Below are 918 nucleotides of genomic sequence, written 5' to 3' on the forward strand. Positions count from 1 at the left end.
TATATATATGTATGAAATTACATTATATAAATTTATTTCATAAAAATCTTAACCATTATTATAATTATTATATTAACTAGTTTTATGTCTATTTAATAGCCTTGCACATTAATTGTGTGCCCTCTGGAATCTTAACCTAGCTCTTCCACCATTGTGTGTGCTCTTCTATGAATTCATGAAATAATTCATGGATGATATTAAAAAAATTATTCATGTCTCAACTCTTTGATAGAATAATGCAAAGATCATCTTCCTGAAACTAACTATGTCACTCTTTTTCATGAAATAATAAACATAATATAATAAATATCATTCATTCATCTTCCTAACATTATACTATAACACCATTTCATAAAATAATGCATACATAATATAAATAAAATTTTTCATCTTCTCATCATTAAACTATATCACTCATGACTAGCTTTTTTAAATTCAGGTTCTTATGAGCATATTTGTATGAATATGAATTGGTGTTAGATTTGCCTGTGTGAATCATGGCAACTAGGAATACAAGGATTTCTCTAACTACAATTTTTCGTTGGAAAAGGAATTATTATATATTAGATTTTTTAAATATATTAAAAATTTTAAACATTAAATTAGCCATTATCAATTAAACAAGAAATAAGATAATGCATTTTTTAAATTCACTAATCATGAATTAAAATTTTATAATTACCATTAATTATAACATTATTTTATAACGGTACTTAGCTTTTTACATAGTTATAATGCTGTGGAAGCATCGTTAATAAAGAAAAAAAAATTAAAACTCACTTTTAAAGTTACACTAAGGGGCAGTTTGTTTGAGTGAATTAGTGATGTACTGTAAATTTTTTTAAGGGATTTGAGAAACTTATATGTTTGATATGAAAATTACAAAGACAATGTAAAGAAATTGATTGATTTATCAGT

The sequence above is a fragment of the Phalaenopsis equestris genome, unplaced genomic scaffold (genome assembly GCF_001263595.1).
Source record: "Phalaenopsis equestris unplaced genomic scaffold, ASM126359v1 Scaffold000572, whole genome shotgun sequence".
NCBI lineage: Eukaryota > Viridiplantae > Streptophyta > Magnoliopsida > Asparagales > Orchidaceae > Phalaenopsis > Phalaenopsis equestris.